This window comes from Wyeomyia smithii, chromosome 2 (genome assembly GCF_029784165.1).
Source record: "Wyeomyia smithii strain HCP4-BCI-WySm-NY-G18 chromosome 2, ASM2978416v1, whole genome shotgun sequence".
Lineage (NCBI taxonomy): Eukaryota > Metazoa > Arthropoda > Insecta > Diptera > Culicidae > Wyeomyia > Wyeomyia smithii.
Genome location: NC_073695.1, coordinates 220,776,267 through 220,791,461, shown reverse-complemented (window position 1 = coordinate 220,791,461; position 15,195 = coordinate 220,776,267). Strand labels below are relative to the sequence as shown.

The 15,195-nt window shown below is 38.8% G+C and overlaps 1 protein-coding gene across 1 annotated transcript in view; it reads right to left on the bottom strand.

Annotated features, from left to right (window-relative positions):
- The window catches only part of LOC129725641 (60S ribosomal protein L21), a 357,660-nt gene extending 346,288 nt beyond the window's left edge, over positions 1 to 11,372 (bottom strand). Inside the window, exon 1 of the mRNA XM_055681689.1 lies at positions 11,363 to 11,372. The gene's annotated coding sequence lies outside the window, so the exon portion shown is untranslated. The remainder of the gene's footprint in view (positions 1 to 11,362) is intronic.
- Positions 11,373 to 15,195: the final 3,823 nt, after the last annotated feature.

Here is a 15,195-nt window from a genome sequence, read left to right as displayed (position 1 = left end):
GACTACCGTTTCCATTGAAAATTTTCGTTAGTTCTTTTTCGAGCAAGCAGAAGTCAACCTTGAAAAAATTACTACTAAAAGGATAAAGCTAAAGCTATTTGATGCTATATTTTTAAAGCTATGTCTATTTAAAAACAATTTTGAGCTAAATTTCAAATGACAATAAAACTTGAAAACTTACACAAATTCAATGAAAATTGGAAAATCAACTTCCCGAGTGAAACTCGTGAAGTTTTTACTACTTATTTGAAAATATTAGACGCGATTTTTAGTGATCCGTTTCACGAATTCTGACCCTATACGAATTGTTGATTTGTTAATTTTCCACAATACTGAAATGAATATATAACGTTACATACAAAAAAAAAGTTCTCATACTCCTGGCGATAGTACTTTCTCCTTTTTCCAATTTTACCAATTTTACTGAATTGTTGGTACAATTTATACAGCTGGTCAAGTAATACAGTATGCTAACACTACCAGCCAATATTTTCACTCAATTCTGATTGTGCCACAAGCAAGTATTCTATAACGTGATTGGAATTTGAAAAATCTTAAGCTATTCGTTAGGAAAGTTAACGAGTCCTTTTTTTCCAATTTTACCAATTTTACTGAATTGTTGGTACAAAACTTTATACAGCTGGTTCAAGTAATACAGTATGCTAACACTACCAGCCAATATTTTCACTCAATTCTGATTGTGCCACCAGCAAGTATTCTATAACGTGATTGGAATTTGAAAAATCTTAAGCTATTCGTTAGGAAAGTTAACGAATCTGAATTCTAATAAAAAATCCTTTTAGCTTTGGCGATAGTTACTCTGCGGCAATATTTTGCATTTAACTATATCGTACTTCGTTTAACTATATCGGATAATTTATGCAGCCAAGAATCAAGAATTTTCCTCCACTCTCTTCAGTCCTGGGCTACTCGTCGCCCTAGACGTCTCGAAACTCGCAGATCCGCTTCAATTTAGTCAAGCCACCTAATATGTTGAGCCCTTCTGTTTCTGGTGCCGTTAGCGTTGACATTTGGACGAAATTACCGATTTTTCATAGATTTACTTTCACACGCACTGACGAAACTACCCAGTCGAACTCTAACCGTGATGGCGAAAACAGTGAAGCTACTCCGTTCAGGAGGGGGCGCGTTCAAAGAACGGTACCCCGTCGCGTCGAAAACGGACATCGTGCGGAAGTTCGTGGATACCGGATACCCCCGTTACGCCATCTACAACATCTTGGCACTATTACACAACGATCAGAGCATCGAAAGAAAGCCTGGTCCCGGACGGCCTACGACCCTGAGCGACAAGAAGCTCCAAAAGATGCTGAAGGACCCAGGTAAAAGCAGCTACCTCGCTGCGTGCGCTTGGTCGGGAGGTCGTTGCAACCGGCCAAACAGTAAAAAAGTACCTGGCGTACATGGACATACATGTCAGGAAGCGGTAGTCCCGATGCTCAAGTCGGTTTTCCGCGGTAGTGATGTACGACGAGACCTGTCTTGTCCTGGATGGCAACGGCTGGCAGGGAACTTCGTATTTTACCACCTCCACAAAGGAAGTCAGCAACGAGGTGAAGTTCATTTCACACACCAGGCTCCCCAAGAAGATGCTACTGTGGCTAACAATCAGCCAGAAGCGGATGTCAAAGCCCATCTTCTTTCAATCCAGGCTGTCAAGTACCGAGTTTCTACTCGTGGTTCGTTTTTCTTTGCCTAAGTCCGTGCCGAATGTTCCGAGTAATGTTTTCTGGATTATTCATTATGTATTTGTTTATTCTTAGCAGTATATCTATAGCATTCGAAACAACACATTTCTTAATTAAGCCGCTCGCTCCGGGTCAGAAGCCGTTGTGAGTCACCCCGAAACAGACGCTCGGAAAGGTTGGGCTGTCCTACGGTTTTTAGAGACAGAAGAAACTAGTAACACGTGCAACATATGCGGCAGTATGTGTTGTTTCTTGGCTGGATATGGAAAAGGAGTATTTTTCGACAAGTGCATATCAAGCGTGTGGTTTTTACGCCGATTATTGGATAGTCGTACCTCCGTAACATGTGCAAAGTATATGACAGTATGTATTGTTACTTGACTGGAGATGAATTTTATTGCTTTTTAGGTACGAGTAAGTCAGAACCCCTCCCCTGCTCTTTTCCTGTCAGCATACCACTAAAAAAGCAAAGCCTTGGTGCTACATTCCGATTCGAAACTTGACCTTCTGTTCATTTATACACAGACTACGCAACCGACTGTTGAATGTACAGGATAATTGCGAGCCTAGCGATCCTACGATCCTACTGACACTAACAGTCTCTCCAAAGCCGAGACTCGAACCTACGACGACTAGCTTGTTAAGCCAGCATCGTACCTCGAGACCATCTGGGAGATAACCATCACACCTAACATAAACGGGGAAGTTTTTGTTACTTTTGAGCAACATTTCATTACTTTTTGTGTCTTATGCCGCGCATTAGACACAAAAAATAATAACCAAAAAGTAACAAAATATACGACGGCACCACGCTTGTATGAGTTTCTGCAGGAGAACATACAACTGAGAACCGCAATGCACGTGTTATCGAGACTTCACTCGCTGCATTTGTATTGATGCAACGATCAGGTTCACATCTGTCCCCTTTATTCACACATATGCAAAATCTCACCGGTCATCCTCAAATGTCTAATTAGAAACACCACTGTTTCGTTTCCCAGTGTTCACTTGAAATGGAAATATTTTTTTTTTAAGGGGGGATTTGTTAGTAGCTTAGGTATTTATAATAAATATTAGTAAATAATGAGTATGTGTGTCCAATCACAAATGGTGACTTCTCTACACTGTTAGAAATTTGTAATTTTCATTATTAGGAGAGCTTATCGTAGCAATTGAGGATTGCAACGATTATTGTCGAAAATTGTTAATTTTATTCAACATAGCTTCTAATGTTTCCAATAAGTCTATGTAATTCGAGTGTACCAAACCAAGGAGGACGCTTCAAAATCATTTTCAGAATTTTATTCTGAATCCTTTGGAGCGTTTTCTTCTTTGTTGAACAGCAACTTGATCAGATCGGTACAGCATAAAGCATTGCTGGTCTAAAAACTTGTTTGTAAATTAAAAGTTTGTTCTTTAAACAAAGTTTAGAATTCCTGTTAATGAGAGGATATAAACATCTCGTATAGTTGATGCACTTGGCTTGAATACTCTAAATGTACTCTTTGAAAATAAGTTTTTTATCGTAAATTAGTCGTAAGTTAGGGTCCTGGGTGGAGTCGCCTCCCGGGCGTCGGTGATTGGCACAATAACAGTGGCGGAACTAGACCGACTGAAAATAAGCGAAAAAAAATAAACAAAGTTTAGAATTTTTCTGAGGAAAGGAGCCCTAGTCTTATGCGGAAAAATTATCATTTGAGTTTTAGAAGCATTGGGAGAGATTTTCCACTTTTGCAAGTAGGAAGAAAAAATCTAAACTTTTCTGCAATCGACTGCATATCCCAAGTAACAAAACTGGTTTTATGAAAGTTTTATAGCGCTGTTTAGGCTGTATTAGGCGCTATAAAACTTTGATAATACCAATATTGTTACTGGGGATGACACGAAGACTTTTTCCTTTTACGGAAATACTTGTGTCATCGCAGAACAATGACTTTGTGCATCCTGGAGGCAAATCAGGAAGATCTGAAGTGAATATGTTGTACAGGACTGGACCCAAGACTGAACCTTGAGGCACACCTGCTTTGACAGGAAATCTATCAGATTTTGAATTCTGATAGTCAACCTGCAGAGTTCGATCAGTAAGATAATTTTTCAAAATTTTGATTAGGAAAATTGGGAAATTAAAAGTTTGCAATTTCGCAATCAAACCTTTATGCTAAACACTGTCGAATGTATTCTCTATGTCTAAAAGAGCAGCTCCAGTGGAATAACCTTCAGATTTGTTAGCTCGTATCATATTAGTAACTCTGAGCAATTGATGAGTAGTGGAATGCCCATGGCGAAATCCAAACTGTTCATCTGCAAAAATTGAATTTTCGTTGATGTGTGACATTATACTGTTAAGAATAATTCGAAATGGAAATATTCAATATTTCGTATCTTCAAACACGCCCAAATGAGTTTGGTGAAGCGATGAGTGTGTGTTTTCAACGTTGTTGCATTCACTTGCTGAAAAGCAAATGTCTGTGTTTTTCTCTAACGCATCGTAGATCGTGATGTAAACTGTGTGAAATATATGCCGGTATTTGTTGTTACTTGACTGGAGAAGAACTTTATTGCCTTTTATGTAATAGAATTGTTACCAAAGGGAGTATTTTGCGTTATTGCTTTAAAAGTAATAAGGAAAAATTTTGTGTGTAGGAGGTAGGGATAGCAGTTGTTGGGCAGGAAGCTGCGGACCATAATAAGGTCTATTTTATCAGGCATGAGGCAAGTACACGGAGTACTGATGGTACGCAATACCCAGCCATTTATCAATCAAGCAAATTGGAGAAAATGGCATAACTTACAGAAAAGGTGAAGCCTCTCACAACATGGGTCTGAAATAAACATCGCCAACAGAAATCGAGCTCGTGATCATTAGTCGCTGCTTTTCCAATTGATTTTCGGTTGATTTTTCGACTGGTCTGCAATTGAAAAGATAAGTCAATTATTCTACCAAAAGTTTAGGGCAAACCTCATTCGCAGATATAGAAGGGTTGGATGCTGCAAAACTAAACCAAATATGATTGCTTTTCAACTCCTTTTTATTATTTTACTATTGAAAAGATGTGTTTCGGTACACTTTCCACAACAGACCTATTAAGATAAAACGTAGTTCAATGTTAAGATAAAAACAATGCTCATCTTACTGTTCGAAATTGCAATTTTATTCGTACTTATATAATTATTCTGCCAACAAAATCTTGCGGGCTAGAATTTTTGACTTGGGTTTACCACATTTTTTAAAAAAGTATTTTGAGTAAAAACCTCTTTACAGTGATGAAAAAATAAGTATTCTATGCCATCGTAAAGATGATTGACTCGAATCGATCCCTGATTTGTCGCAGTAACTATATAACTATAATTATATTTCGACCACAAACAACTTAATAAAACAATCATAAAATGGAGACTGCAAGTGCTTTTCAAACGTCAGTTATTGTCCATTTTTTTTAAACCCAGCGATGCGATATTGGGAGATTTATAACTGATTTTTAGCATCTTGCAAATCTAAATTGTCAGTGTTTTTTAATTCTTATTATTTTTATTAATTCTAAAATACTTGCAAAGAACAGACCATCTTAGCACAAACAAAAACCTCTTCAGGCTTTTTTGAAAAATAATTGTGCTGATATTTTGACCAGCACTGCTAAATTAAAAGTATCATCTTTTCTTTAAAATGAATATAAATCTAAAGGAATGGGTTGACACGCTCTTATTGTTAACAACTTATAGTCTCAAATTCATAGGTTTTTACTTTCAGTTTATTTTTTTTTTACTAAAAACTGTTCAATTTTTTGGTGTTATTTAGACTTAATTTGATAGCTTTTTACATTTTGTTAGCAATCAATATATCGATTTTTAATTGGCATGTTTAAATCAGTTATTGTTTATTCAAAAATAAATCTTGTAAGATAGACAAATTATCAATAAAGTTTTTTTTATTTTGCAGCGACATGCTTCTGCACATTCTCAAACAATCACAATTTGAATTTGTATCGAGATGGTAACAAGAAAAATTCGATTAAATCATAAATAATAAAGGTATAAATTATGCTCCAAACACCTAACTTTCTAATAAAACCATTCCGACCGGAATTCAATATTCACGCTCCCGCTCGCCACAGTACACACACAGGGTAGAGTACACAAAACGTTTATTATTCCGCAATTCCTGCTACGGTAACACGTGGCATATATGGCTGGCAATATATGCACCATATGTTGCTTTCTCCGTCGCTGCCACGTGAGAGCTGAGCGCGCTCGAGGCTGAAACGGTGTCGGTTCTCCAATGGTAGACTCTGGCGGCACTCCAGAAGTTCGAACCGGGAACTCCGCATACATTGACTCGCCCCGTTTTGGGGTGAAACGTACGTGTCGCTGGAAGCTGGCATTTATTGGTACTACTATAGCCAAAACTTTTGTCGGTAATCAATCATAGCGAAATTGATTTCGTATATTATATGAGCTGTAGAACCAGTCAGGGTGCGCAAGTGGGATACTTATATACGTTATTATGACCTTTTGTTTGGCAAAATTATATCGTAAAAGAGATTTATGCGCAAATCGTTAAAGCCGATTTAAATTAATTTTGATGCTCGTGTTGTAAGAGTGGGCACATGAAAGCTGTGCAGTTTATTAGAGTTTCGATCGGGAGGGAAAGTTTCGTTACTAGAATGTACACAGAGGGTGTCACTTGGTAACGTAGAATTCAAGCACTGTCGCTGCAAGTTAAAAGTCGTATTGCAAATTAAACGATTTGATAATGATGAATTTTCCTACACTACTACGACTTGGATCATCATGCTAAGGTAAAGTGACCAGATAGTTGAAGCTCCAACGCGGGACATACCTATTCAATTGTGCGTCGGACGGAGAGGAGAGGGGGGGGGGAGATTAATGTTGGTTACCTTGAAACGGTAAAAATGGTGATACAATTTTACTAAAACCGCGGGACATCTCAAGGGTACGCGGGATATTTTATATAAACGCGGGACATTTCGCGGGACGCATTTCTGCGCGGAACATTTTGGTGAAAAGCGGGACTGTCCCGCGGAAAGCGGGACGTTTGGTCACTTTATGCTAAGGTAATTTTACTGACACTAAAGAATACTAATTTCGTTGGCAAAATTGGGTGAATTAAAACACACGTCTTCGAATCATTTCACTTCAAGTATCGCATTGTCAACTAGAAAACCCGCATTACCATCGTATGCCATTTCCAATAAATGATTGATGTATTTATCATCTTTCACCTGCATTTACCCAAAACTAATTAGTAAACCTGTCAAGAAGGTATAACCGGGAAGAAGAACATTTCCTTGAGACGTGCGAATTATTGAAACGTTTCCTGTCCTCACCAATCGCTTGGGGCACAATGGCTCTGGACTTCTGCTTGTTTGTCTTTCCATCGAACCGTATCACTATCAATAATTGAGAATGGCATTTGCACACACATACAAACCGAAATACGGATAGCCTTGCAATACAGCTATAAACGGATATGCATTGATGCTGAGACCTGGTGTGTTTATAAATCAAAACTCTGCCTCCGGGATAATTTAATCTAATTAACTCCTTTGTTTCAGCTGGAACTAATCATTCATATAATTAAACAATATCAATAACATATGCCCTGTCATCCTTCGAAAGCGAGATATGAGCGTAACACCCCCACGCCCACCACGGTTCGGTAAGCGGTGTGCAGCTCAAGTGGGCGGAACATACATGTCAAGAAGACCAAGAACAAGAAACAGCATCAAAAGCGGAAATATCAGCTTCAAGTGGATGAAAATTGACATCAAGAGGCTTAATAACAATAATAATAACCACAGCGAGTCTAATGTGTGCTATGCCAGCAGCCATATTGGAATAAACTCACAAAATGCAACGGACGCGCAGCTGGGATCTCAGATTGCGCCCAACGGCACTCAAGGTAGATTCGTCAGTTATTTAATACGAAATATGTGTTTTTTCTGTAACATTGCAAAAATATTTGTATGTAAAAGCTTATCCAAATCTAAGCTTCACTTAACTCACAAGCTTCTCGTATATCAGCGAAACAGTTAACTGCTCCACCCTATCCTGTTTCTATTCCGATTAACCACACAAACCGAATCATTTACGGATGTACCGTCAAAGTACAGATAGCATTAATTATTATCACGATAATTGATAATTTCCTTATTAATGTGGTGTAAGCTCTTTACTGACTACACGCTACACACCATTCGGTATCGACTGATTGGCTTGCCCGAGGCAAATATGGAAACATGTTTGGAATCGAACAGCTAACTATACATCGAAGGTGGTATTAGAGAAAATCAACTGCCGGTTTTCATGTTGAGAGAATGCAACCCGGTGTGTGCAGTTAGGTTACATTTCGATTTGCCAATTACCGTTTGTCGAGAAGTTATTTGCTTCCTTATCTTTATCGTTGTTCAACATGGGATTACGTCAATGTTTATCATGTTGGAATAAAAGTTTTTAAACGTCCGTAACTCGGCCTGCACTATTATTTAACTCCATCATTATTTAACATTAAATGATTAAAAATTACGACATATTACAAGGTTTTCGATCAATGTGTATTGCGCCTGAACCCTTTAAAAATAACCCTAGTCACACCGATCAAACATACCGTTTTCGCCTTTAAAAATATTTGTAATCATCAATACCTTCCCAAAATAGCTTTTTTCAATAGCTTCTCAAAAATAATTAGTGTTTAAAAAAATTAAACCAATAGCTCAAAATGGCATCTTTTGCCAATAGAAACGTCTATGCAAAGTTTCAGCCAAATCAAAAATGGTCGAATCAATTGGTTGCCCGTTTTTTTGGTGAATTTCTCAAATGAGTTTCCTCGATTTCCGCTGGCAAGAGTTTTCTCAAAAATTCACGATGTTTGCTGGATGGATATTTTAGGTACTTATATCGTGTGAAACTCAAGAACACTAAATACAGGTCGCGCATCTTTTTTATAAATTTTTTTCGATGCCAATACTAAACACTATCATGCATCCGTTATTCAAAGATTCGGATGCTAGTAAATTTTTAAACCAATAGAAAAATTTGAAAGAAACTAAGATTTGATTTATTTAGAATCCGGAATAACAAATAGAATTGGTTAAAAGTACAGAATGTTATTACATCAAAATGTTCTACGTACTTTTTCCATCTAATTTTGGATTCTCTATTAGCCAACTTTAGCGGGAATTTCATTTCACGATCTCTTCAGGCAGTTTCATTTTTCGCTTGACTGTTACTCGCGTGATTGGGTGCAATTAGGAGGATTGGGATCTTTTCCAATGTTATGTTATGGTACCAATGGAGCACCTTTCGACTATAGTGGCAGCTTACCAAATCTGACCAAAAACTTCACCGGACCTTTGTGAGCCTTGCTTAACGGAAGGAGACATTTTTGCTGACACTTTTTTTAATACATTTTTGAGCCCTTTGTCTTGATTGTGACAAAAGCCTTAGTTTTCTGTCCATGGTTCCGAATTTCTTGGCAAATTAAACACTTCCGCGCAATTTTATCAACGAAAACGATCCTAATTTTTTTCGGGGATATTTTCTCTGACAGTGCCACGAAAAATTTCAGGCCTGGGAGCTGTCAAAAATCTGATATGCGTATCATCATTTTAACGTACTTCGTCAAAACCTTGTCGTACAACTTTCGAGCGTGACAGTCGGCCACCAGACTTTGCTTGAGCGCCGTGTTTGGTTGCTAGCAGGTACGAAAACTACGATCACGATTTGTATCACCAAATAGTCTCATCAGAATGCATTAATTTTCTGAGCATGCCTCTCATGCTCATACTCGCACGAGATGCATAAGAATTGTAACATAAAGGAAAGTTGAAACAGTTCCTTTATGTGTAGCCAAAATTGTGTAGGCTTGAATTTGATAGGGGGACTGTTCCATTATTCATCTCAATCGCCAATATTCACGAAGGATACTCAGAATAAATACCAAATTTTCACGAAATCATTGAAAAAATTAAAAAAAAAACCGCTTACGTGCTCTTATGAAATCGCCCAGCATTGTACATTTAGTAAACTTAGCTAGATTTATCCTGAATTTCGTAAAACAAACCATTTTTCACAACGCTTCCATATCCATTTAAAAACTTGAATCACTGCTCAATTATTCATCTCACGACGCCCCCATATTCATCACACTGGTAATCATGAATGAATCACATTATCATGAATGAACGTATCACACTGGTAATCATGAATGAATCACATTATCATGAATGAACGTAGCCGCAGCCTGTCGCAGTAGGTTACCTGAGATATCCGCTGAAGTTGTTTACATGCAAAACTGGCAACCTAGGTAACCACTGCAGTGCTGTCGATTTATGTCAATTATGTCGAAATAATTCAACATTTTCAGTATGATTTTTTCGTATTAACAGAAACTGATTTGGCAACTTTTGGTTTTCTTCGACGCAGTGAAAACAAATGAAAATATATACAGTCTAAATTCCGGATTTGTAAAAATTCATCTCATATATTTCTGCTAATTAAAGCTTGTATTTGTAAATGTGAGGTGAATATTTTAAAGATTAAACTATTCTTAGTGTAATGAGAGATTTAGTTTAATGATTGAAATAAAAAAAAATGGTCCTCTGATGACGAAAAAAACTTGGGTTGGCTGCTGAGTCCCGTTGTAGCAGTGTAGAGCAATGTGCGGATTTTGTTTTCTGAGGTAGGTGGTTGTAGCAGTTTAGTTAGGAAAATGCGTTTTTTCCTATTTTCAATTGTGTTTTCATGTTGTATGAGATGAAAATATGGGCTGAGATGAACAATGGAATAGTTTCCCTAGAAATGTGCAATCCCAAAAAAAACTACATCTCTTTTTTTTAATAGCATGGTTTTTGTCTGCATGACCAATCAAAAGCGATTACAGTGTTCAGTCAGAATGGACCCAGTGTTTATTTTCAAGGAGACTGCCTTCGGTCAGCTACTGATAAAAGCGAACAAACGGAAGAATTTTCAAGTGTTTTTCCGGATTTCTTTGTATCAGAGAACTCTTTCACTCACCCCCCATCGGAATCTGTAAAGTTTCACGCACTGCCGTGGTTTTGAATGTGTTTTTGGACTGTTTATTGCTGTCACTAACATGACCTGATATCAGGCTTATAGTGTGCAGACAAAGTGAACCATGTGTTAAGCAGAAAAAAGTTGAAAGTATCGGAATTTACAGCAGCAGCACACTATCTGGCAACTGATCGGAATGCTTCTTTGCCCGTTAGTCAAAAAAGTATACTTTACCAGTAAATGAGGAAAATGTATATGGTCCACTCTGATTGAACACGTAAATGAGAAACGTTAATCATTTGTGAGGGTGATACAACATTCCACAATTTCAGAAAGAAGTTCAAGTTACAGTAGTAATACTGACTTAAAACTTGATGATTTTACCAATGAGTTTGTCCTCAGGAGGTTGAAATAAGTGGTAAGTGTATGTTTGTTATTGTATGCAAGCTTATTAGATTTATGCCCGTAATGACATTACGAAGCTAAAGGCAACACAAGCGATTGTTTGGAGAAGACCTTTCTTAATAATACAAGAAGAAGCTGACTCGATTGACATTTAAGTGTGTAAAGCATGTTATCAACATCTATTCAATATTATTTTCTAATCAATAATGGAGAACCTGTGCCAACTTTTCATGATCAATTCATTATCAATTCTATGGCAATTTTGGCCAAAGTTGCAGAGAAAGTGGATGATTACGAATAACTTAATTGAGTGAATTAACCATATTTTTGTTCCATTCCGCTCCTACCATTGATTTGTTGAAACAAACACAGTTTAAAGTTCATTCAAACTATTTTCAATAATTGTTGATGTCGCAGAAGCTAACCATGTAGATTAAAAACTTCTTGACTGTTCGACGATCAATGGACTAAAATTATTTGTTGAATTGTTCAGTCATAATGGACCAAGTCATTGATGATTCTTCTTTGATTCAATCAGAGTGGACCAAGTACATTTAATCAGTTACAAACCTGTCCTTTTTGAGCTCACGGCACTCCTTTTTTTCAATTGTCACATTGCATGATACAGTGTAACTAACGGGATATATTGCTATTCAGCAATTATGAGAACCCCCAAACAAGCCTCAGGGTCGGCACAGGTTCGTGACTTATTGCCAAGAAAACACTTGTGACTTCTCTTTCACCACAACTTCCCCCTTTATTTTTAATATCTCCACTTTTGGATTTCTTAATCACCCTACTCGAAACTCGGTGGCGCGCCTTCTTTGAAGCCGGGACTGCGGTCAGCGGTCTGGTGGGTCGCCTGTTGGTAACGGTTGGGCGAGGTTGCCGGGTGCAACCGTAGCAGTAAATTTTGGTGGTGGGTAACAGCGGCTGGTCATGGCGACAATGCAATGGCGTCGTGGCGGCGTGGTGGTGATGCACGATGGACGTCGATTCCAGGATAAAAATACGGGGTCCTGTCGTTTAAGGACGTTTTAGCGTCGAGTAGCTATTGGTCGTGATCGTGAGCGCGATCGAAGGTTTATTCCTACCTGTCGTTTGCTTTGCGTACCGCCTGTTTCTCCTTCTCCAAGCTTCTATTGAATAAACTTCCTTCTTCTCTTTTCCTTGAACTTCACTTCTCCACTTTTCTATAAAGTAACTTCCTATCTTTTAGGCGGTTGGAATTGAAATGACCAACCTTCTAGTTGTCCTCGCTCTCACGACCAATAGCCTCAGTTTTTCGCGCCAAGAATATTACTCTCTCAAGTTTTTTTTTCGCCTTATTATCACCACCCATCTGCAGATTAGTTCCATTTTCCGCCCCCTGGTGGTGGGTGAGATGAAGCTGTTTCGTTGCGGCTGCATGCCTCATCAAAGATAGGGTGGGAGGGGTACGTCTGGTAATCAGATCCCACCTGAGTTTTCTTGACATTCTACTGGAATTTATTCTACTCGCACGATGCTCTCACCATTCTTAAATAGAAATTATACCAACAGTCACACTCTCCCCCAGTTCGGGTAAAAAAAAATTAAAAATTTTAATTTTTTTTTCCACACAAAATTACACAACATCACCCAAGAAAACTCGTTACATGACGCGTACCTCTGAACCAAATTTTTCCAGAGCCATAGTTGACCAATCACCAATCTTTTTTTTTATCACTGTATCTGAACGAAACCCCTAAGAATATATTGTATTTCAGGATGCCTATGCATCTGCTTAGTGAAAATAGCTTTTACTTATAACCAACACATAATAAAATAAATATTAACCTATCCTTAATTTTATATTTACAACCTATTCTACATTCCGGAAATAATTAAATAAATTTAGTGAGAGGACTGTACTCTCAACGCCGCACTATGATACGGTTTGAAATATGTCATACTGCTCGACTTTGTATTGCAATCAATAAAATTCATGGTCACTCAATTATTTAATCTGTGTGGGTGACTTGGATGCGAGTTAGAACTGTCACAATAGTTTCAATGGCACCATGTGGTGATCGATGCAGTTTTGACTAGATCTACGATAAGTGCGCACTTGAACAAGAATTTAATATCATTTTTGCGACATTTTGTCAAACAAATATTTGGCAAAATGATCTCTCAAATGTTGATTCTTGTGGTAGTTCCATTTCTGTAGATTCAGTTAAAAGTTCATCGAGTGTAGACAGGATGGTTTTGAAGAAAGTGAGTAGAAATGAAATTATATAATTTCACTCTTTTCTGTTCCAGGCTGTGATATTTCATGATGCGACATAACCAATGATTATGCGGATCCCGTAGTTTTCAGCATAGCCAAAGGATATGTGAGACGACGGCATTTAAATTCTATTGTTTCGTTTCGATTTGGTTTGTAGTGCACGGTAATCATTTCAAGGTCATGTTCTTCGGTTTCGCCTTTAAGGGCTCTTCCCACTGCTTCCGTTCCGGGACCGGGCCGGGACCGGGCCGTGGCTGTTCCGCGTGTCGTCCGGGCTCGTTTGAGATTGATTGCATGCGTTCTTATGAACGCATTCACACCGACGCGCCGTGCCCAGACCGGGGCAGCGTTGAGTTGCCGTCGTGCTGCTGCAGTGCGAGAGAAAAACTCTCGTTGCCGACGATACTTTGTGTTGGCCGGAGAGTGCACGGAAGGCACTCGGGTGGATGCGTGTATGATGTAGTGACATATTTCGCGCGGAGTGAGCTGCGGTATGAAAAAAAGAGAAAGACGTTCTTTCACATACACACATCAACATTTCTCAGCCAGAGCGCAGCGCAGGCACGGTTCAAGCACGGCGCAGTGTGAATGCATGAAAAGTCCCGGACGAGCCCGGTCCCGGCCCGGTCCCGGAACAGAAGCAGTGGGAATAGCCCTTTACTCTCTTTCTTAATTTCTCGCCATTGTTATCACCAATCTCTTGCTTTATGCCCTTGAAATACATTTAACAGGGTTGTAGGCAAGATGATTCGGTGCATGCATACACTGTGAGTGAGTACTAATTGATTTTCACCTTATCTTTCAACTTTTCTCAAAATTCCCCCTCAAAAAACCCTCTTTTCGCGGTTATGATACACGGAACATACTGAGGACCTAATTTGGCATCGAAGGCCTTGCTTGCAGCTGACTGTCCAAACGTCCGTTTGAATACTCGCTGTCCGATGTCGAATGATGGTGAGTAGCGTTTATGCCGCAAATCGTAGTGCCGTTTTGTTTTATCATGGCTTTTTTGCAAGTTTTCCCGTACCAACTCGAATATTTTTTTGCTTGCCCCCCACATTTTCTCCGTTCGTTCTTCTTCGGTAAAATCGGGTTCTTCTTCCAATTCATGTTCGGCTCCGCGGGTTACTATATCGTGACCAAAAATGATGCGATGGGGAGTAAATTTCGTCGACGCGTGGATTGTGTTATTAAGTACATATTCAATTTCCGATATTTTGCTATCCCACAGTTTTTGATCGTCCTGAACGTATGTGCGGATCATCGCGTTTATCGTTCTATTTAGACGTTCTACCGGGTTTGCTTGGCTATGGTGTTGTGCATTTGCCCAGTGACAAATTTTCGAAACTCTTTGGAAAAGAAAGTTGTTGCATTGTCCGTAATGACAATTTGCGGAACACCCAACCTGCGAAACCATTTCTCTTCCGCAATGTTCATTATTTGATTATTAGCGGATATCTTTCGGACCGGAGCAAGCAGGCAGTACTTAGAAAAAAGGCCCAGTATGACCAATAAGTGACCGTTACCGTGCTTGCTTCGGGGAAGCGACTGTATGTAATCTATACACACAATTTGGAAAGGTTTGGTTGCAATTCGTTGATTACCCATTTCCGGTGTTGTAGCTTTCGTCGAGTGCTTGTTTATTTTGCAGGGCTCACATTGCTTGATATACCTCTTCGGGTCTCCTACGAAAGGCAGAAAATCGAAAGGCAGAATCACGAAAGGCAGAATCACGAAAAGCAGAATTACGAAAGGCAGAATATTTCATAAGGCAGAATAACGAATGGCAGAATCACAAAG